General features: G+C 39.1%; 1 protein-coding gene and 1 non-coding gene across 9 annotated transcripts in view; both read left to right on the forward strand.

Moving 5' to 3' along the window:
- LPAR1 (lysophosphatidic acid receptor 1) overlaps positions 1-23583 on the forward strand; it is a 163912-nt gene that overhangs the window by 27977 nt on the left and 112352 nt on the right. The window contains exon 1 of one of the 8 annotated variants that reach the window (XM_042242623.2): positions 1-23583. This exon is cut by the window's left edge and continues 26640 nt beyond it; it is cut by the window's right edge and continues 8880 nt beyond it. The gene's annotated coding sequence lies outside the window, so the exon portion shown is untranslated. 8 annotated transcript variants of the gene reach the window in all.
- Positions 6946-7017, forward strand: TRNAS-GGA (transfer RNA serine (anticodon GGA)). Its single transcript has one exon. It is a non-coding gene; the product is annotated as a tRNA-Ser (tRNA).

Here is a 23583-nt window from a genome sequence, read left to right on the forward strand (position 1 = left end):
AAAGTTTGAAATGTTTTTAGATAGGTAGTTTCAGCCCCTGTCTTTTTTCCTGGTTCTCTTGCTTTCACTGCTGGTTCCCAAGACTCAAAATTGAGGCCAGATGTGTGTCAACACTGAGAAACCCTGACTGGCCCTCTTGTTCTCTCCCTCCTTGATATTAATGCACGAAGGAAACTGCGACACCAGGCCACTGTTAGTGTTCTATTATTTCTGCCTGTTGTTCTCTTGCAGGTTCTAAATGAGATTGGCATGTATTGTTGTTGTGTGCTTTAAAATTTGAATATTTAAAGCAGCACTTTCTGATAACACCGTCTCTGAAAACATTATATATAAATATATGGATATGCTGCAGATTTTCAATTTTGATTATTTTATTTTGGGAGGAGGGTTGAGTGTTTTTATTTTTATTTCTTTATTGGCATATGAAAGTGTTAGTCACTCAGTCATGCCCGACTCTTTGCAACCCCATGGACTGCAACCCACCAGGCTCCTCTGTCTGTGGGATTTTTCAGGCAGGGATACTGGAGTGGGTTGCTTTTTCCTTCTCCAGAGGATCTTCCCGACCCAGGGATCGAACCTGGGTCTCCTGCACTGCAGGCAATTTCTTTACCGACTGAGCTATGAGGGAAACCCTATTGGAGCACAGATGATTTATAAAATTTTGAATATTTTAAAATGAGATTTTCTTGTATAACATTTTACCCAGAATCTAAGGCTAAATGAATCACCTATGTATCTACATGCATGTTAACAGTTGTTTTAACAGTGAAACAATAAATGAAAAGGTATAAAATATAAGCAACAGAAACAACAGAAATCAAATTTTGTAAAATATAAAAATTATAAAGCATGCTAAGCATCTGCAATAAAACCACTTTTAATGTTTTTAAATATCAATTCTTTCCCCCTCTGTATTTGTACATATGATGTGGTCATTGATTGCAAACTAGGGGAAAATTCAAAATCTTACAAACTAGGAATATTAACTCTTAGTATTTTTGGTATATGTCTCTTCATATATTTAAATACATTGATATTTTTCATATTGTTAAAATTTTAATTTTTAGTAATTTTCTTATTTTAAAAGTGATACATATACAATTCAGAACCTTTGAAAAGATAAACATAAATAAAAAATTGACAGAAAGCTTTCCACTTAAAAATAAACATTAACCATTTTTAAACTTTTTTTTCAAGTATGAAAGTGAAAGTCACTCCGTTGTGTCAGACTCTTTGTAACCCTATGGACTATACATGTGTATACATGTATATGTAATTCCATGGAATTCTCTAGGCCAGAATACTGGAGTGGGTAGCCTATCCCTTCTCCAGGGGATCTTCCTGACCCAGGAATCGAACTGATGTCTCCTGCATTGCAGGCAGATTCTTTACTAACTGAGCTATCAGGGAAGCCCTTTTCAAGTATGTGCATCTATAAATGCATACTTTTTTAAAAATTATAAATACTAGAGTATATAGTTGTTTTGTTGGTTTTTTATGGTTAAAAAAACTTAGAAATGTATAAAACTTTTTTTTGGTAATAATTGCACTATTAAGTTTGTTTTGGTTTGAATTTCTTTTTTATTGATCTTGCTGTTTCTTATATCTGAGGATTCATATCTACCACCAGTTCTGGGACATTTTTGTTCATTAGTTCTTAGAGTAATACTTCTGGCAGTTTTGTCATTCTGACTCTCCATTTAGATGATTCTGAGACCTTTTCAGTATCATTCCTGCCTCTGAACCTCACTTTCAAATTCTCATCTCTGAGGCTCTGTCTGTTTTATGTGATTTTTTGGGGTAGTAACAGTCTCATTTACTAATTTTCTCACCAGTTGCACCTAATCAGATATTTATCTCATGCACTCATTTGAAATACTATGGTTTTCATTCCTACAAACTCTATTTGAATCTTTTTCAAATTTGCGTGGTCTTAAAAAAATTGCTTTTCTTTTACTATATCCTCTTGTTAAACATAGTAAACATTTTTATTTTATAGTCTGTATCTGATAATTCCATTTTCTGTAGACTTTATAGGTCTGATTTTGCTATTTGTTGTTTTGTGTGTCTCTGGTATGTTCTGGCTTGCTTCTTCATGTATTCTGTGAATTTTTTCTTCTTTTTTCCTTTTTGTACATGAGCTCATATTTCTAGGAACTTTTCCTCTAGTAATTCTTTGAGAGCTTAAGGTGAAATAGAACAAACTTGTATTTGCTTCTACTGATGCCTTAAAGTGAAAGAAAGTGAAAGTGAAGTCGCTCAGTCGTGTCCGACCCGTCTGTGCGAACACTAGACAGCAGCCCACCAGGCTGGGATTCTCCAGGCAAGAACACTGGAGTGGGTTGCCATTTCCTTCTCCAATGCATGAAAGTGAAAAGTGAAAGTGAAGTCGCTCAGTCGTGTCTGACTCTTCGAGACCCCATGGACTGCAGCCCACCAGGCTCCTCCATCCATGGGATTTTCCAGGCAAGAGTACTGGAGTGGGGTGCCATGCCTTCTCCACAATTCATGTCCACATCAGTTTAAATATCAGTTGAGTTTTTTGGATGGCCGTAGCAATTGTATGAATTCACGCCTCCAGTGTAATATTAGGGGCAAGTGTCTGGGTATAAATCTTCAGAGAAGGCGCCTTCCTGCCTAGATCCGAATCTGAGACAGTCATGTTTCTTTATCCTCTCGCTATGTGACATAGGTTAGTACTTTCCCCCCTTTACACTTATTAAGGGTGAAATGTCCCAGCTTTTTGATCTGACTTTAACTTCCCACTTGATTTCTGCTTGTAAAAGTCAAAAGTAGGGGTCAGGTAGGATTGGGATACACCTGGCTGCTAGGCTATGTGCTCTTCTACCTTGACTGATGTCTTGACATATTTAGCCATATTTGTTACTTTTTGGCCAACTTGGCTAAGCATTTGAAAAGGTAGGTAGGGATGTATGTGTTGTGTGTGTGTGTGTACACACATTTTCGTATGTTCACACACCCAGCAGTTTTAGATGTTTTTTGTACTGGGAGAGTTTTCAGGGTATTTTTTCTTCAGTATTCCTGGAAAGGAAATCTACAGTATGACTTTTTAATAGTACGGCATAATTCATCCCTCAATTATGTTTCTGTTTACTTAAATCATCTTCTTCCTTGGGACCTTAGGTAGCTTTCAATTTCTGTTGCAAAGGATGCCCTCATTTAGATATCTCAGCATAGGTTGCTGCCGTTCCCTCAGGATAAATATCTTGAAGCAAAATTGCTGGGTCAAAGGGTATACTTGCCTGGTTTTGGGTAGATATTACCAGCGTCACCCTGAAGGATGAGGGTAATTGTTCCACATGGAGACTTCCTCACACAGCACTTGCAAATGCCATGCTTCTTTAACCGCTGAGTATTACACACACATTCCAGGGGAGATGGCATTTTATTTTTAAAATTCAGATTTCTTTCATCATTGGAAAGGTTAAGTATAATCTTTTCTTAGCATTGAACATTTGTATTTCTTATAAAGTTTGGGTTCATGTTTGTAATCATTTTTCTTCTAGGATGCTTATGTGCAGACTTTTTGTTTAAATTATATACTTAATACATAGAATTCTTTAAAAATTTTAAGATGTTAATGGCTTTTCATAAGATTTCTTTTCAGTGTGCATTTATTTTTCTTAAATATAAAGAAGCTTTAAATGTTAGTCCACTTTATCAATCTTTTAGGCTTCTTATTTTGTCATTATGCTAAAATAGCCTCCCTTTACTCTAGGATTATATAAATGTTCGATTATGATTTCTTTTAGGTATGTTAAAGCTTTGTTTTTCATTGAAAATTTATTTATTTGTTTATGTAATGGGAAGGTCTGTCTCTCACTTTATACCGTTGTGGATTTCTCATTCAGGTTGATTTGCCTGTTCCTGTTTGGTGGTATGTTTTAGATAAAGCCAGATCGTTTGGGCATTTCTTCATGTTGAGGCCGTAACTTCTGAAAATGGAAATGACATAGTATAGAATTGGCATGATATGAAATTGGGAATGTAGATGCTTATGTAGGCAGTGGTGATTTCTGAATCCATGATGAGAAAAGCAGGGGAGCGTGTTGATAAAGAGGGAATGAGTTAAGGGATGTGGTAAAGAAGAAGACTGCTTCCCAGTGGCTCAGCGGTGAAGAATCCACCTGCCAACGCAGGAGATGTGGGTTTGATCTCTAGGCTGGGGAGATCCCCTGGAGGAGGAAATGGTGACCCACTCCAGTATTCTTGCCTGGAAAATCCCACTGACAGAGAGCCTGGCAGCAGTTCATGAGGTCGCTAAGAGCTGGACACAACTGAACGCACAACAGAAAGAAGGTTAGCTCTCAGGCTTAACCATCGTGGGGTCATCTTCCCACCCGTTTCTATGTGTTTTCTGTTGTCCTAATTGCCATTGGAAATAGAATGTGTGGGATGGACCAAAAGGCTCTTGAATTGTCAGGGTTTGCAATGATTTGAAAAAGCTGGGAAGACTTTATTATTACCTACACTTTGTTTTTTGTGTGACAAGGCTTTTCTGCATGCAGTGGGTGCTCAATCAGTGTTTGTTGCCTGAATGAATGAATGGAGATTCCCTGGTTAGGAAATAGAACCATGTTTAAAATACTGTATATTTTGGAGTAAACCAATTTTTTGGTTCATTTTTTATTTCTAGTGGCTCTCTGCATTCTTCGTTTGTCCACCATGCCTTTTATGAGGACTGTCTGCCAGACACACTGAACATTAGGATAGAAAAAAAAAATAATTATGGTGCTGACTTTGTCCTCAGGGAGCTCAGAGTCCAGTAATTGCTTCACAAATGGATAGAGTTTAGTGCAATGAAGCTGTCCCTTATGTGCGTGGTGCAGCGATGATGTTATATAAGAGGGCATGACTGACATGATATGAGGGCTGCTGATGTGTATGGCAGGGGGTGACTAAGATGGAGACTTCTGAGACTTGATAATGAAAGATTGAAAAATAAAGGACAGTTTACCTTGTGGATAGGCAGTGGAAGAGGGCATTCCAGTCCGTGAAAATAGACCATGAAAAGATAGGAAATAACATGGTGTTTTTTAGGAACTCCAGGTGGTTTGGTTGGTGAATAATGGACAGTGAGGCAGAGGCCAGATCATGGGAGGTCTTATGGTGTGTCTGAAGGAATCTGAAGTTTGCTTCTTCCCTCCCTCCCAGTTGTTAACAATTGAAAGGATTTCCACAGTTTCTTTTTTTTTTTTTTTCCTAGTTAGATCATTAAGGGAGGTTAAACTGGAGAGAGACAGAGAAGTGAACTAAGATGAGAGATAGAGACCCTTACGATTGTCCTGGGGAGATGACCTGAACTAAATAAAGTGACTGGAGGGGAAAGAATGGATTTGAATTCATTGAAAAGTGTAGTCAACAGGATTTAGCGACAGGCTCAGTGTAGGAAAATAAGTTGTGTTTGGGCTATGTTTGAATTGGAGGTTTTAAAATTATAGACGGGTCAGTTGGAGTGTGGGAGATTAAGTTCTGGACTAGCGATGCACATTTAAGAGCCATCAGCCTGCAAGTGTTTGTGGGACCCATTGCTATGAATAAGATGGCCTAGGGAGAGTTAGCCCCGGTAGAAAAGGGCTAAGCAAAGGACTTGGGGGTGCACCAACATTTCCGGACTCTCACAGGAAGAGCATCCTGCAAAGAGGCCTGAGAAAAAGCTAGCAAAAAGTTGGATAGGAATCAAAGGAGCATACAGTCATTAAGTAGGGCAAGTTTTTAAGACAGTGATTAACAATGTAAAAATGTCGTTAACGACACAAGTAAGATAAGGACACAGAAATGTCCTTATTTAGAGGAAGAGGATCTTCGCACAAAATTTTGAGCAGTGAGGGCAGAAGCCGTGGTCCACCATAAGAGGATGCAGAAGAAGGGAGCACAGCCTGTTCCTTCAGTATTCTTGGCCTTGAAAAGGAAGAGGGTGGGGGAGGGGGCAAGGAGCTAGGGAAGAGGAAGTAGTGGTAGCTGGGGTCAAGGAGTATTTCTTTCTGTATTCTTTTTAAGTGGGAATTACAGCATGTTTTTATTCTGAGGGCTAGGAACTGAAGGGAGAACAAAGCTGAAGGTCCAGAAGACCAAATAATTGAATGAAGTCAACTTTGGTTCTAAACTCGACATGGCCAGTTGGGGACAGGGATGGGTGGGAGAGATGTCTTACAAAGTCAGTGTTGGCCAAAATTGGTGACAGTTCCTGTCATTAGAAGATACAGGGTTTCAAGGCGAGCATTTCACCAGTGCATATGGGCACGAACATTGGTAACTGTCTGGTAGCTATCTATTGGTGTGTGCCACATGCAGCCTCGATTATGTCCTCATGGAAAAATTAGTTGGATGTTTTCCCCTAAGTCTGAATAGTTGGAATAACCTTTATTGGATCACTGCTATGTCTTTAACACTACAAACTGTATAAGAATGTTAAATTTTCTTTGGAATAATACTCAAAGGTGTTTGTAAGTAAATTTGGTTACATTTGGGTTATTGCTAAACAGCCCAGTTCTGATTTCCATTACGTTCTTGTTTCTTTGAACTACAAGAACCTGAAGTACAGTCAGAGGTTTTGGGGGATGATTACTAAGATATGTGGCTGCAGTATCTTGTCTTCACCTCCACAAAGACTGTCTAGTTTTCATGCTCCAGCTCTATGGGATTGTGCTTCTGGGAAGGAGGGAAACTCCTGACCCCATCAAGTTGCAGGGGTACCTGGATGACGCTGTCCATTCTGTGATTGCTGCCACCACTTTTTAGTTACTGCCCCTTGAATAACAGTTTACCTTACTCTATTGAAACACCTCGAAACAGAGAGAAGTTTTCTTTTAAAGTAGGAAAACTCTTTGAGCTATTTTCAGAGATGTCTTCATGTTTATATCTCTGTTTAGTGCCAAAGATAGCCTTTCCCTTTCAATTAGTGATACCTTCCATTAAGGGGCTTCCCTAGTGGCTCAGAGGTTAAAGCGTCTGCCTGGAATGCAGGAGACCCGGGTTCGATCCCTGGGTTGGGAAGATGCCCTGGAGAAGGAAATGGCAAACCACTCCAGTACTCTTGCCTGGAGAATCCCGTGGAGGGAGGAGCCTGGTAGGCTACAGTCCATGGGGTCGCAAAGAGTCGGACACGACTGAGCGACTTCACTTTCACTTTCTGTTAAGCAAATTACATTAGGTTACCCCAGAGGATGGGCTCTAGGGTGTCTCGTGTACCACCATGCTGGTGTCACTGTTGCCAGCCTTTAGCTTAACAAGCATTGTGTGCCTCTATGAACTGTCTCCAACCGTGGAGTGTTCTGGATTGTCTACTAAAATACAGGGATTGGGGCAGCCATAGTCTCTCCTTCTCTGTTTGAGAATAGATATCTGTGGTTTAAATACTTTCCTGTAGAACCACAGGACTTAGGGATTTCCATTCTAAATGACCTGGATTCTCAGAGTTCCTGATTTAGGTATGCAAGATAGCTTCTTATAACCAGCACTTGTTTATTTGCACAAGCCTAGAACTTTGAACGCTTTAACCTCTGAGCCACCAGGGAAGCCAGGCTTCAGCAATACGTGAACCGTGAACTTCCAGATGTTCAAGCTGGTTTTAGAAAAGGCAGAGGAACCAGAGATCAAATTGTCAACATCTGCTGGATCATGGAAAAAGCAAGAGAGTTCCAGAAGAACATCTATTTCTGCTTTATTGACTATGCCAAAGCCTTTGACTGTGAGGATCACAATAAACTGTGGAAAATTCTGAAAAAGATGGGAATACCAGATCACCTGACCTGCCTCTTGAGAAAGCTGTATGCAGATCAGGAAGCAACAGTTTGAACTGGACATGGAACAACAGACTGGTTCCAAATAGGAAAAGGAGTCCGTCAAGGCTGTATATTGTCACCCTGCTTATTTAACTTATATGCAGAGTACATCATGAGAAATGCTGGGTTGGAAGAAGCAGAAGCTGGAATCAAGATTGCTGGAAGAAATATCAATGACTTCAGATATGCAGATGACACCACCCTTATGGCAGAAAGTGAAGAGGAACTAAAAAGCCTCTTGATGAAAGTGAAAGTGGAGAGTGAAAAAGTTGGCTTAAAGCTCAACATTCAGAAAACTAAGATCATGGCATCTGGTCCCATCACTTCATGGGAAATAGATGGGGAAACAGTGGAAACAGTGTCAGACTTTATTTTGGGGAGCTCCAAAATCACTGCAGATGGTGACTGGAGCCATGAAATTAAAAGACGCATACTCCTTGGAAGGAAAGTTTTGACCTACCTAGATAGCATATTGAAAAGCAGAGGCATTACTTTGCCAACAAAGGTCCGTCTAGTCAAGGCTATGGTTTTTCCAGTAGTCATGTATGGATGTGAGAGTTGGACTGTGAAGAAGGCTGAGCGCCGAAGAATTGATGCTTTTGAACTGTGGCATTGGAGAAGACTCTTGAGAGTCCCTTGGACTGCAAGGAGATCCATCCAGTCCATTCTGAAGGAGATCAGCCCTGGGATTTCTTTGGAAGGAATGGTGCTGAAGCTGAAACTCCAGTACTTTGGCCACCTCATGCTAAGAGTTGACTCATTGGAAAAGACTCTGATGCTGGGAGGGATTGGGGGCAGGGGGAGAAGGGGACGACAGAGGATGAGATGGCTGGATGGCATCACTGACTCGATGGACGTGAGTCTGAGTGAACTCCAGGAGTTGGTGATGGACAGGGAGGCCTGGCGTGCTGCGATTCATGGGGTCGCAAAGAGTCGGACACTACTGAGCGACTGAACTGAACTGAGAACTTTTAAGTTTGGAAAAACCACATATTTCTGGAGCCTGTCTTTTGTATTCCTCTTTTACTGATAGTTCTTTGTTCTTTCGGCCTTGGCGGGAAACATCCTATCTCTGTTTGTGGCTTTAGATCTTCTGGTTTATCTGACTTTGATTAGGGATAAAAGAATGCCTTCCTATCTAGCTCTCAGAAGACAATGGATATTGCTTTACACTCACCCTCACTATTCCCCATCCTTTTTTTTTTTTTAATAGTTTCATTTTTAAAATTGAGATTTACTTGATGTGTAACATTATATTGGTTTCAGGTCATAACATAACAGTTCAGTATGTGATATAGTTTACATTTTTTACTTTAGTTTTTTGCTTTTCAGCCAACTTAATTAAAAAAACTTGTAATAGCAATATCCACTTGTTTATTTATTTTATCTTTATATTATGGTGCAGTAAAGTTGATTTACGATATTGTGTTAGTTTCAGGTATACAGGAGAGTGGTTCGGCTACGCATATACATATATCCATTCTTTTTCAGATCCTTTTCCCATATAGGTTATTACAGAATATTGAGTAGAGTTTCTTATGTCCTTGTTGATTATCTATTTTATATATAGTAGTGTGTATGTGTTAATCCCAAATTCCTAATTTATCCCTCCCCTCAACCTTTCCCTTTTGGTAACCATAAATTTGTTTTTGAAGCCTGTGAGTCTGTCTTTTGCAAATAAGTTCATTTGAATAATTTTTTTAGATTCCATCCCCACCCATTGTTAGTTTACATCATGTGACACTTTCCCTATTTTAAAAGACAAATTCTTTCTGAAATATGTTCTTACTTGCTTTTGGTTTTGTGTGATTAACTTTGACATACAGCGAGTGTTGACTGGTAAAATTAATTGCTTATTTTGCCTTATAATAACTACAGTACATACTGATTTACTGATTAGGGTATAGATTGAGATGGATTAGAAATAAGGTTGAAAATTGATTTCTCAAGGGAATTTTATGAGGAAAGGAAAATAGATGAATATAGATGAATATGTAATTAGAACTCTCTTCCTCTTTAAGGAACATAGGACATCTCAGTGCTTCCATGTGTTTGGTTTTAATGTATTAAAAGTTAGAAAACATGGTGAAAAAGAAGGGTTAGCTATGAGCTTATTATAATTACTTGTCTTGATGTTTACATTTTTCTTGATGCATCTAGTTAGGTCTCATGCTGACTCCAAAATGGCAGAACTCTCTGGAGAGCCCATTTGGTAGAATAAAGCTTCTTCCATTTGAATTGAAAAGTGGCAACGTTTCTTTCTACATCATGGTTTTTGTGCACAGTATGCCTGCACAGCCCAAGAGAAGTTTTTGCAGAGATGGAAATGTTCTGTTTCTGTACGGTCCGCATCTGGCAAGTGACCGTCATTGAATAGTGCAGGCTTTGACTTTGGAGTTAAAACCACTCCTCATTTGCTAGCTGTGTATCTCCTGACTAGTCTCAGAAAGGTTCTTCTTCGGGACAGACACAGCTGCACACCAAGGCACACAGCTGGGCAAGTGGTCCATCGCTGACTGCATTCCGGACCTAACTCTCCCACTTAGCCATGTGCCCTTGTGAAGTGACGAGGCCCACCCTCCTGACTACCACAGAGGTTCTGCACCTTGACTGCTAAAACAGGAGAAAACCCTGACCCCGGATCCCCAAGAAGTCTTTCCAAGGAAGGGGGTTCCCGTTCTTTCCTGAGTTATAAATCAGTGCTGAGGGGCCTGGCTAAGGACAGGAAAATTTTCGTGTTAAAATTCTCCCTCTACCCACATCGGTTAGAACTAGACTTCTGTTCTCCTATATTCAGGAGGCCACAGGCCAGACAGTGGATTATTTATTGTACTTACTGATTTGGGCTTCCCTGGTGACTTAGCAGTAAAGAATCTGCCTGCCGGTGGAGGAAACGTGGGTTTGATCCCTGGTTCGGGGAGATCCCCTGGAGTAGGAAATGGCAACCCATTCCAGTATTCTTGCCTGGAAAATCCAGTGAACAGAAGAGCCTGGGGGGCTATAGTCCATGAGTCGCAGAGTTGGACACAACTTTGTGACTAAACAATACCACCACTACCAACTGATTTATGAACAAATGTCTTGGCATAGAACTTATTAAAGTGATGGGAGAAAGGGAAAATAGTGGATTACTGTCTGGTCGTTGCTGCATTTCAGAAAGCAGAGCTGCATGGTAAGGGGTTGGTCCCTGCTGCTCTCTTTGGTCCCCAACCCTTTTTTCTGGAAAATGAGGTAGAGTGGGGAAGGTCTGATCCTTCCAACTTACTTCTTCCTGTTGTTTTCATCACGCAAAGCATTCATTGGACACTGATTGCTTTCAGTTCTGCTCCGTCTTCACTGCACTTTAGATATTACTGTACTTAATGTATATTATTCCCAGGTTCTTATAAATGGCTGCCTACTCTTCTTGATTTCTTAGCCATTTTGAGTTTTTGCCTTTTTGTCTTTATTTACATGCGTTTCAACTGGAAATTGGGTGGGAACACATCAGGAAATTTAGGCTTGTAGCATTTTTATTCAGAAGTCGGTTTATGACCATTTACAGTATGAGTTCTTTAATCATAGCTTTTGATCATGAGGAAATGCCTCTGGGTTGAATTGGCAGATCTCAAAGATTTTGGACATTAATGTTGCTTAAGAGGATTAACAGAAAGGCACCGAGAGTCACATGGTATACAGGAATTACCTTTTAACAGATCAGATTCCACTTGCAAATGATATAAAACATGTGTCCACACCTCTCTGCCTTTTTTCAAATTTATAATTTAATAGCTTTAAAGAACCCTCTATATATATGAGTTAGATATTGCCTTTCCAGTAGAGCTATAATATCTTATGCTCATGAACAGGAAACAAATTTAAGAAGCCTCAGATGTGTTGTCCAGTCCTTTGCTAAAGGAGAGCTTGGTGTGAACGCTGTCGAAACGTAAAGCAATTGCTTTTGGCAGACATGCTTCACCATTCAGATGGACAGCATTAAACAGCTCCACTCCGCAGGTCACTTCATGTGATAATGTGATGGGTACATCGCAGCTCTTTATTCCTATGGACACACACTGGGATCAAGTCCTGCTCAAACACATGTTCTTAGCCTCTTCACTAAGTGTGTTTTAAAAGAAAAGTGTCCAAGGATTATATATCTGCCCTGCATTTTTCTGTGGCGTTTCAGTTAAAAGTCTTTATTGAATAATCCAAAAACTCCTTCCTGAGAAAATTCCTAGCTATCCTCATCCTTGAATAGGTGAAATGACCCTCAATTTGGATTGTAATCCAATTGATTTTGTTAAAGTTCCAAATGCCTGGAGTCAAAAGTACATGGAACTGGTGTTAGATTAATAGACCGACCTCTTAAACTTCAGGCACTTATCAGAGACTTCAGTCTTGAGTCATCAACTTTTCTAGTTCTCTCTAAGGCTATTTGAAGCAACTGATAATGTTATCGCGTAGTATTAAATGGACAGTCCAGTGAGTATTTCTCAAAGTGTGGTCCCAAGACTAGCAGTACCTGTTAGTAAGTACAAATTCTCAGGCCCATCTCAGACCTACTGCCTCAAAACTTAGAGGGTGGAGCCCAAATACTGATTGTTGGAACAAGATCTCCAGTGAATTCTGGAGGCTGCATGCCACAGTTTGAGAATCGCTAGTCTTATATAGGAGTTATCACATCTGGCTTTCAGCCTAGGCTTATTTTGGACAATTGTTAAAATGAGAATTCTTGGTTCCCACCTGTACAGAGTCTGATTCAGTTGGCCTCAGTTAGGGCCAAGGAATCAGTGCTTCTGTGTTCAGTGGCAAAGCCTGGTTGGGGAACCTCTGCTTTCCCTTTGTGTCAGATTAGTCACTCTACATAGAGAATCCAATACTCTGGTTCCTTTGTAAAAGTCTTTCTAGAACTCTTGATTTAAGACAATGGCATATAATCAGAGGTTACTTCTGGATTACTTAAGGAGACTTAGAAAATACAGGAGACTGGGTTCTACTATATCAAGAGGTCAGGTTAGGAGTGAGAAGTGCTTGCTTTTGTGTGTATTGCTGTTTTAAGTTCATGGGTGAAATGCCTCCTGAGAACCATGGATTTTTGTTTTCAGATTTCATTGAAATTGATAGAAGTTATCATGTCATTTATATTTCTGTTAATTTTTTACTATAAAACTATTACTAGTATTTAGTAGAAGAGAATAGTGTCTCTCTCCTGATAGTTAATGTGCAATTCTTTTTTTCTTTTACTTTAATTAACAGAGAGCTTAGAGTAAAGTTTTGTACAACATTTTGAAATAATCTATTTCTTTTGCCCACTTCAGTCTAAGACTCTTATTTTTTTCCCATTTCTTTGCAATATTATTGATACATTGTGTAAGCTTAAGGTGTATAGCATGATGAACAGATACATGAATAGGTTGCAAAATCATTATTGCAATAAGGTTAGTTAACACATCCATTATCTCAAAAAATCAGCTTTTCGAGGGTGGTGATGGACGGAGAAGCCTGGTAGGCTGCAGTCCATGGGGTCTCTAAGAGTCGGGCACGACTGAGCGACTTCACTTTCAGTTTTCACTTTCATGCATTGGAGGAGGAAATGGCAACCCACTCCAGTGTTCTTGCCTGGAGAATCCCAGGGATAGAGAAGCTGCCATCTATGGGGTTGCACAGAGTCGGACACGACTGAAGCGACTTAGCAGCAGCAGCAGCAGCAGATAGCATTTAAGACCTACTCTCATCAACTTTCAAGTATATAATGTAGTATGTTAATTACTATCTGTACATTAGATCCCCAGAACTTAACTCATTTTATAGCTGGAAAGTTGTATCCTTTGACCAATGTCTCTCCTTATCCCCCACCCACTTGCCACTGATCACCACTAATTCTACTATTTCTATGAGTTCGCCTTTTTAGATTTCACAGATTAAGTAAGATCACATAGTATTTTATCTTTCTGTTTCTGACTTACTTCGCTTTGCATAGTGCATTCTGGGTTCATCTGTGGTGTGGCAAATGGCAGGATTGCTTTCTCTTTTATGACTGAATAATATTCCATTGTATATATATGTACCACATTCTCTTTATCCAGTCACCCAGTGATGCACACCTAGCTTGTGGGCATGTCTCAGCTATTACAAATAATGCTGCAGGAGACATGGGAGTCTGGTTATCTCTTTGAGATAGTGATTTTATTTCCTTTGGCTGTATACCCAGAAGTGGGATTGGTGGATCATATGGTAGGTCTATTTGTAATTTTTTGAGGAAATTCATATTGTTTCCTATAGTGGCTGAACCAACTTACATTGCTGTCAGTAGGGTACAAGGATTCTTTTCTCTCCATCATGTTGCCAAAACTGGTCTCTTTTTGTGTTGGAGAAGACTCTTGAGAGTCCCTTGAACTGCAAGGAGATCCAACCAGTCCGTTCTAAAGGAGGTCAGTCCTGGGTGTTCTTTGGAAGGACTGATGCTAAAGCTGAAACTCCAGTACTTTGGCCACCTCATGCGAACAGTTGACTCATTGGAGAAGACTCTGATGCTGGAGGAGGGGATTGGGGGTAGGAGGAGAAAGGGACAACAGAGGATGAGATGGCTGAATGGCATCACTGACTCGATGAACGTGAGTTTGAGCGAACTCCGGGAGTTGGTGATGGACAGGGAGGCCTGGCGTGCTGCGGTTCATGGGGTTGCAAAGAGTCCGACACCAACTGAAATGAGCTGATTCTGAGGTGTGAGTTGATACATTGTTGTTGTTCGGATTTGCATTTCTCCGGGGACTAGCAATGAACTTGTTTTCACGTATCTGTTCTGCATGTCTTCTGTAGAGGAATGTCTATTCAAGGCTTTTGCCCATTATTAGTTGTTTGTTGTTTTGACATGGTTGTATTAACCCTTGATCAGATAGATGGTTTGCAATTTTTTTCTCCGATTCCAGACTGACTTTTCATTTTGTCGATAATTTCATTCCATGTGCAGATGGTTTTAGTTTGATGTAGTTCCACTTGTTTTTGCTTCCATTGTTTGTGCTTTTGGTGCTATATCTGAAACATCATTGCCAAGACCAGTGTGTCTAGGAACGCCTTCCCTATGGTTTTTCTAGCAGTTTTATAGTTTGGGGTCTTTTCGTATCATTTGCAGGTCTTTTTCTTCATCCACTCATTCATCCGTTGCTGGCTACTTGTGTAGCTTCCATGTCTTGGCTGTTATAAATGGTGCTGCTGTGAACAGTGGGGTGCCTGTATCTTTTCAAATTCGTGTTTTCATTTTATCTACACAAATGTCGGGAAGTGGAATTGCTAGATCATATGGTAGTAGTGTTGTTAGTTTTTTGGGAAACCTCTATACCGGTTTGCACAGTGGCTGCACCTGTTTACATTCCCACTAACAGTTGTTGCAGAAGAGCTCTCTTTCCTCCATCTCCTCCCAACTTTTGTTGTTTACATTTTAATGATAGCCATTCTGACAGGTGTGGGGTGATATCTCATTGTGTTTTGATTTGCATTTCTCTAATAATTAATGATGTTGAGCATCTTTTTATGTGCCTTTTGCCATCTGTCTGTCTTCTTTGGAAAAATATCTATTTAGGTCTTCTTGTCTATATTTTGATTGGGTTTTTTGTTTGTTTATATTGAGTTGTAGGAGCTGTTTATGTATTTTGCACATTAACCCCTTATTGGTAGTATCATTTGCAAATATTTTCTCTTATAGATTGTCTTTTTTGTTTTGCTAATGGTTTCCTTTGCTGTACAAAAGTGTTTAAGTTTAATTAGGTTCCATAGAGAATAGACTGGTACTTGCCAAGGGGGTGGAGGATGGGAAAGAGTTGAATTGGGAATTTGGGATTATCAGATATGCACTGGTATATATAGAATGGATGAACATCAAGGTCCAACTGTATAATACAAGGAACTATATTCAATATCCTGTGATAAACCATAATGGAAAAGAATATGAAAATGAATGTATCTGTATAACTGAGTCACTTTCCTGTACAGCAGAAATTAACACAACATTGTAATTCACCTATACTCGAATAAGTAAATTAAAAAAGAAAAGTTTAATTAGGTCTCATTTGTTTATTTTTGCTTTTATTTCTTTTGCCTTAGGAAATGAATCCAAAAAATATTGCTATGATTTATATCAGTGTTTCTATGTTCTCTTATAGTCATTTTCAGGTCTTAATTTAGGTCTTTAATCCATATTGAGTTTATTTGTGTATATGGTGTGAGGAAATATTCCAATTTCATGGTTTTATTTTATATATATTATATAATATAATAAATATACGACACATATTGATATATATAGTTGTCCGGTTTTCCTGGCACCACTTTTGAAGAGACTGTCTTTTCTCCATTGTATACGCTTTCCTCCTTTGTTTTAGGTTAATTGACATAAGTGAAAGTGTTAATCATTCAGTCGTGTCCGACTCTTTGCAACCCCATGGACTGTAGCCTGCCAGGCTCCCCTGTCCATGGGATTTCCCAGGGAAGAATAGTGGGAAATTCCTTCTCTAGGGGATCTTCCCGACCCAAGAATTGAACCCCGGTGGGTTTATTTGTGGACTCTTGCTTTCTCCTTCGTTCCATTGATCTGTGTGTCTGTTTTACTTACTGTAGGTCTGAAGTCTGGGAGCCTGATACCTTCAGCTTTGTTCTTTTATCCCAAGATTACTTTGGCAATTTGGGGTCTTTTGTGATTCTGTATGAATTTTCAGATGATTCTAGTTCTATGAAAAATGGCCTGGGCATTTTGATAGGGATTGCATTAAATCTGTAGATGGCTTTGAGTAGCATAGCCATTTTAGCATCATTAACAATCTTCCAGTCCTACAGCATGAGATATCTTTCTGTTTCTTTGTGTCACCTTCAGTTGCCTTTATCAGTATTTTATAGTTTTCAGAGTATAGGTCTTTAACTTTCTTGGTTAAGTTTATTCTTAGGCATTTTATTCTTTTTGATGTGATTTTAAACAGGATTTTTTTAAACTTTCTCTTTGTGAGGGTTAATTACTAGTGTATAGAAAGTCAACAGATTTGTGCATGTTAATTTTGTATCATGCAACTTTGCTGTATTCATTTATGCTAATTGTTTTTCAGTGGAGACTTTAGGATTCTCTGTATAAGGTATCATATCATCTGCAAATAATACAGTTCTATTTCTTCTCATCCAGTTTGGATGCCATTTATTTCTTTTTCTTGTCTGATTGCTGTGGCTAGAACTTACAATACTATGTTAAATAGGAGTGGTAAGAGTGGGCATCCTGTCTTGTTCCTGAATTTAGAGGAAAGACTTTCAACTATGAATATGATGTTAGTTGTGGGTTTATCATAAATGGCCTTCATTAAGATTAGAGGTGTTTCTTCTATACTCACTTTGATGAAAGTTTGTATCATGAATGGATATTGTGTTTTGTCATATGCTTTCTTGGCATCTGTTGAAATGATCATGTGATTTTTATCATTACTTTTTTTAATGTGATGTACCACACTGATTAATTTGCAAATGTTGAACCATCCTTGTGTCCTTTTAATAAATTTAGCTTGATCATTATGTATAATCCTTTTAAAATATTGTTGGATTGGTTTGCTAATATTTTGTTGAAGATATTTGTGTCTCTATTCATCAAAGATATTGGCTTCTAATATTCTTTTTTTGTAGTGCCTTTGTCTGATTTTGATATAAAAATAATGATGGCCTGGTAGAATGAATGAGTGTGTTCTATTCTCTTCAGTTTTTTGGAATAATCGGAGAAGGATAGGTCCTAGTTTTTCTTTATATGTTTGATAGAATTTCCTTGTGAAGCCATCTGGTCCTGGACTTTTGTTTGTTGGGAGATTTTTAGGGTTTTTTTTTTTTAATTTCAAATTCAATCTCACTTTTAGTGATAGATCTGTTCAGGATCTATCTGTTCCTTCTTGATTCACTCTTGGTAGGTTGTATGTTTCTAGAAATTTGTCCATGTCTTCTGGGTTGTCCAGTTTGTTGGTATATCATTGCTGTAATATTCTCTTATGATTTTTGTATCTCTGTGGTATGGGTTATTAGTGCTCCTCTTTGATTTCTTAATTTGCTTATTCAAGTCCTCCTTTTTTCTTCTTGGTGAGCCTGGCTAGAGATTTGTTGATTTTGTTTATCCTTTCAAAAAAACAACTCTTGGTTTTATTGACCTTTTATACTGCATTTTGATACGTGTTTCACTTATTTCTTCTCTGATCTTTATTATTTTCTTCTGCTGAATTTGTACTTGATTTGTTCTTCTTTTCTTGATGCTGTATGTGGTTATGTTAGGTTGTGTATTTGAGAGTTTTCTTGTTTCTTGAGGCAAGTCTGTATTACTGTAAACTTCCCTCAGAGCTGCTTTTGCCCCATCCCACAGACTTTGCAGTGTTGTGTTTTCATATTTTCTGATTTCCACATTGACCCATTGGTGTTTTAGTAGCATGTTGCTTAGTCTCCTGGGGCTTCCTGATAGCTCAGTTAGTAAAAAACATACCTGTAATGCAGGGGACCCCAGTTCAATTCCTGGGTTGGGAAGATCCCCTGGAGAAAGGGTAGGCTACCACCTCTAGTATTCTTGGTCTTCCCTTGTGACTCAGCTGGTAAAGAATCTGCCTGCAATGTGAGAGACCTGAGTTCAATCCCTGGGTTGGGAAGATCCCCTTGAGAAGGGAAAAGCTACCCACTCCAGTATTCTGGCCTGGAGAATTCCATGGACAACATGTTTGTACTTCCTCTGAGGGTATGCTGGTAGCTTTCACCTTGGTAGGGGGTGGGGCTGGAAATGGAGGGTCTAGAGCTGAGCTAGGTATGACATAGGACTTCCTCTCTGCTCATTGGCTGTCACTGACCTGTTGGGGATGAGGTCTTATCCCAAGTTGCTGGGGCAGAAACCCTGAGGGGTGAGCTCACATTCGCTCTGACCTGCTTACTCCCCAGGGCACGTGTCCACTTCTATAATCTCCCTTTTTCTCTGGATCCACTCTCAGGGGCACAGATCCCAACCTGATTTTTCTTCCCTTCCTGATTACTTTTGCATTTTTCTTATAACTTTGGATGTACAGGAGTCCTTCTACCAGTTTCCAGGTTTCAGTGAGGATTGTTCTACATGTAAGTGTATTTTTTTAAAGTGTTTGTGGGGGACAGTGAACTCCATATCCTCTTACTCAGCCATCTTGATCTTATTCACCATGCTATTTTGATTACCATAGCTTTGTAATGAAGCTTGAAATCAGGAATTGTGATGCTTCCGCTTCATTCTTCTTTCTCAGGATTGCTTTGGTTGTGTGAGGTCTTTTGTGATTCCATATCAGTTTAGGATTGTTTGTTCTATTTCTGTGAAAAATGCCATTGGAGTTTTGATCTGGATTGTGTTGAATCTGCAGGTGGCTTTGAGTAGTATGGATAGTGTGTGTTAGCTGCTCAGTTGGGTCCCTCTTTGAGACTCCCATGGACTGTAGCATTTCAGGCTCTTCTGTCCATGGAATTTTCCAGGCAAGAATACTGCAAAGGGTTGTCATTTCTTCCTTCAGGGGATCTTCCCAACCCAGGGATTGAACCCGAGTCTCCTGCATTGCAGGCAGGTTCTTCACTACTGTGCCACCTGGGAATCCCATATCACAACTGTATTAATTTTTCTGATCCATGAGCACAGGCTATCCTTCCATTTATTTGTGTTTTCTGTTTTTCTCATCAGTGTCTTGTAATTTTCAGTGTATAGATCTTTCACTGCCTTTGTTAAATTTACTCCTAAGAATTTTACTGTTTTAAATGCTATTTAAATGGACTTTTCTTTATTTTTCGTATATTCATTTTTTAGAGTATAGGAACAAGAACTGATTCTTGTATGTTGATTTTTATATACTGCAATTTTACTGAATTAGTTTATTACACCTAGAAGTTTTTTGATGGAGTCTTTAGGATTTTCTTTATATAAGAGCATATCATCTGCAAACAGAGACATCTTTACTGCTTTCTTTTGATTTGAATGTCTTTTATTTTTATTGTGTAATTGCTCTGGTTAGGACTTACAGGTCTATGTTGAAAAGAGGTGGTAAGAGTGGGCATTCTTGTCTTGTACCTGATCTTGGTGGGAAAATTTTAATCATTTTTTACCAGTGAGTATGATTTAGCTGTCAGTTTATCATGTATACCTTTTATTATGTTGAGATATGTTCCTGCTCTACTCAGTTTTGAGTTTTTGTTTTTAATCATGAGTGTGTGTTAAATTTTGTCAAATGCTTTTTTTGCATGTATTGAGAGGGTCATATGATTTTTAGCCATTATTTTGTTAATAATGGTATATTGTGCTAATAGATTTTGCATTATGTTGACCCACTCTTCTACCCTAGAAATAAATCCCACTTGATCATGGCATCTGACTCTTCTAACTTGTTGAATTTGGTGTGCTATAATTTTGTTAAGAATTTTTGCTTCTACATCATCCAGAAGTCTGCTTTTCGTGAAATATTCTTACTTGGCTTTGGTATCAGGGTATGCTGGTCTTGTAAAGTGAGTTTGGGAGTGTTCCCTTCACTTCAGTTTTTTGGAAGAGTTTGAGAAAGACTGTTATTAATTCTTCTTTACATGTTTGATAAAATTCACCAGTGAAACCATCTGGTCCTAGTCTTTCCTTGTTAGGGGTGGGGGGTTGCTTACTTTTCAATCTCCCTATTGAGCTGTTCAATTTTTCTGTTTCTTCATAATTCTTTCCTGGTGGATTGTGTACATTTCTACTGTATGTTTTCATTTCTTCTAGGTTATCTAATTTGTTGGCACCTATTTGTTCACAGTAATGGCTGTTGTTCTTCTATAATATCTTATACACTGGTTGAAATGTGTTTGGAGATAGATGGGTTCAGAAACAAACTGGAGGTAGTTTAGTCACTCAGTCGAGTCGTGTCTGACTCTTTGCGACCCCATGGACTGTAGCCCACCAGGCTCCTCTGTCCATGGGGTTTTCCAGGCAAGAATACTGGAGTGAGTTTCCATTTCCTTCTGCAGGGCATCTTCCCGACCCAGGGATTGAACTCCCATCTCCTGTGTCTCCTGCATTGCAGGCAGATTCTTTACCCACTGAGCTACTGGAGAAGCCAGAAACTAAGTCAACGATGGAATATTTGCCTTTGCTTTGAAATGAGCTTCCTTTTTGGAGAACCTTTCCCATACCTTGGTCAGTATTTCTTTATGTTTCCTCCAGATGGTGGATGCACTACAATCATCAGTTGCCTGGCTGTGAAAGAGTCAATGTTTCCTAGTACCAGGCACTGACATAGGCAGTAGGGGAAGTCTGGCTCATTTTGTTTCAAAATACACCGTACCTCAAATAAGTACAAACAGCTGCAATTATGGGATTGAGGCCAAAAGAAATCCGTGTGGTGTTCTGAACTCCAACTGAGAGGAGTTCATGTAACATGGATCTGAGATTAGGCTCCAAAACAAAACCATCAGGCCCCAGCGGGAGAAGTGTCCTTGCTTGTCATCCCGGTCACCTCCATAGCCATCACCCAAAGAAACTGGCGTGGTTTGAGGTGACCTTTTGTTTTCCTCTGGATCCACTTCTCTGCGGCAGGGTGAATTCTACATTCAGTTTCTTGGAACCCACAACTACAATAGTGTAAAATGGCGACACCTTGGAACACAGAGGATTTATAGATGTCTTGTCTGCTTATTTTATTTCTGTGACTTGGCTTAAAACAGCAATCACACTAAGTCTGGTCGTATAGCACACTCCTTTTCAAGCCTCAGGAAATTCTTGGTCAGGTAGAGACTGCTGCTGCTGAGTCTGTGTGGTTGTTTCTTCATCTCCCAAGATTTTTTAGGTAATAACAGTTTAGCGAAGCCTTTTCTTTTTTTTTTCCTGATCCCTTTCATAATTGGAATTTCACGTTCTAAAGCCTTATCTTTTCTTTGGAGTGGCCATATGATCCCTTTCACACTAGTGAGAAGCTTTCTGTGTGACACTCTGCGTCCTCCACATATCTGGATTTCCCCATGATTTTTTCTGGACGTTGAGGACAGCATCATCCAGGCTGATGGTTAGATGGTTAGAAGTCTAATTTAAAGTGTGCCTCACAGCTGTTTCTAGGTCTCCAGTTGGTTTTTAGGTCATATCTCAAGCAGAGGGACTTGTGGCTACTTGTGGTTTTATTATCTTCTCACAGCTTATAAAAAGACTTTTTTTCCTTTTCATATTCTGCTGCATTTGAGATAAACAGCTTCAGTGATAATTTAGAAAGATACTCTGTGTTACGTTTGAGAACTCGTTCATAAAAGGAAAACAAGAGTTCGAATACCATTCACGTGAAAGTTAGGGAGGAGCCCCCTATTTTTGTTGTTTATTTGTTATCATGGTTACTGAATTATTGTGAACAGAGAAAGAGTCATTTGATTCCCCTTGCTTCACATTCCTGATTTCATCCACAGGGTAATAGTGTTTGAAATGTTACTCACAGCATTGTTATATTAATGAACGAGGCCAGCCTTTCCTTCTCTCTCAAAAGTGTATATGTGAATTCTCAGGAAAACCTACAGTCTTCCCATCTCCTTAGCCCAGCTGAGAATAACTCATCACACAGCACAATACTAGTTTCCTTTAGGTTTCCCTCTATTGCCTACTGTTTTAAAGTTATTGCCAAGAGGGACTTCACTGAAAAAAAGTGATGTTCTATTATAGCAAGAAAGGAAATGAGATGAAGTACCTCACTTTTCCCCCATCGTGAAGTAGATACTAGGGTTATATTCAACAGGTTTGATTTTTTTCGCCCTTAAAACTTTGAGTAGGATGTATAAGTCTAAACTTAGGATGTATGCTGATTAAAAAAAAACACAAAACCTGTTAATCTCTGATTTAATTAGAAGTTAGTGAAGGAAAGGAGATTTCTTATTTGGCTTTTGAACTCTGAAAATAAACAAAACTTTCATATTTTGAATAACACATTGTGGGCCAAACAACATCTGGAAGAGATTATTCTCACTAGCTGGCAGAAGGAATTTCATAATCCATCGTCTTCAAAGAGTGTGGTACCTTGTCACATTTTCCCTGTATCCTGGAAGCAGAAGACATTCTTTGGACCACTTTTGTGGGGTATCTGCCCTTTCTTTGTTTTGCATTGAATGTAAATGTGTCTTTCTAATTCTGTATAATATTTGTTTAGCTTTTGGAAATACAGCAAAACTTGGTGGGATGACTCTGCCTGCCTTGTTTACTGTGGTCCAGACTTCTCCTTTTTCAACAGACCTATCTGACTTTTGGCAGCATGCCTCTTATACTCTGCCCTTTGTCTGAGACATCTCTTCCTGTCTTCTCTAAAATCAGGCACATGTGTGTCTGGAATAGTCATGTAATTTGTAACAGTAACTTCTAACCAGATTTTTTAAAAAATGTTCTTTAATTCAGTTTCTTCTTGCGCATGCCTAGTCTTACGGTTAGTAGTGACACATGAATACTCTCTTTCAATTAAACACATTTTATTTGAGATCATGGGGCTTTTCTGCTGCCTCTCCCTGCTCCTCCCTTCCTCCTTCCTTCTCTCAAACTTACAGAAAAGTGGCAACTGCAGTACAGAAATGAAAAGAAACCTTTATCTTGCCAAGTCCATTAGGAATGAATTACTGACATGATGTCTTAGCATCCTCCAGTACTTTATAATGTATTTCCTAAAAACAAGGACATTCTTTCACATAGTCACAAAACAATCATTTGACTTTGGAAATGAACATCATTGTTGTACTATCAGCTAATTTTTAAATCCATCGAAGTTTTCCCCAGTTGTATAAGTTGTCTCCCCTTACTAGTGAAGGA

Source organism: Ovis aries, chromosome 2 (genome assembly GCF_016772045.2).
Source record: "Ovis aries strain OAR_USU_Benz2616 breed Rambouillet chromosome 2, ARS-UI_Ramb_v3.0, whole genome shotgun sequence".
NCBI classification, from domain to species: Eukaryota; Metazoa; Chordata; class Mammalia; order Artiodactyla; family Bovidae; genus Ovis; species Ovis aries.